This window comes from Vespa crabro, chromosome 3 (assembly GCF_910589235.1).
Source record: "Vespa crabro chromosome 3, iyVesCrab1.2, whole genome shotgun sequence".
In the NCBI taxonomy this organism is placed as follows: domain Eukaryota; kingdom Metazoa; phylum Arthropoda; class Insecta; order Hymenoptera; family Vespidae; genus Vespa; species Vespa crabro.
In genome coordinates this window covers 6,924,663-6,925,161 of record NC_060957.1, presented here as the reverse complement: position 1 = coordinate 6,925,161, position 499 = coordinate 6,924,663, and positions in this window count along the sequence as shown.

The following is a 499-nucleotide window of genomic DNA, read 5'->3' as shown; positions in this document are numbered from 1 at the left end:
GCGTTCGTAAAATCCGTTCTCCTTGCTTCGTGCTCGAACGTTCCGAACATCGAATGGGCTCGGCATTGTTACCTTTCTCGTCATCGAGACTACCGAATGTCAAGTGGCAATCGATATACGATCGACAAACGCGTACCTTCGTCTCTCTTTCCGTGCTTACCTAATACGATCGATAACTAAAATCGTCTCTGTCCGTCGCGCATATTACGTCATGGAAAAGTCGACTCGCAGAGCTCGTTCGACCTAGGCTAAGTGAACTGAGTTTTCTTCGATCGCTTCGTCTCTCTCTCTCTCTCTCTCTCTCTCTCTGCTTCTATTTTTTTTTCTTTCTTTATTCTTGCTTTATTCTTTCTTTATTCGTTGTTATTTCAGGAAAGACCTTTAGTATATTTACGAATTCGTTCAAACTACGTCTTCTTTAAGAATACTTTTATTCGTATTTAAAAAGTCTTCAAAGAAGTCATCATTTCCGAGATAATTTAAATATTAAGTTTGATAG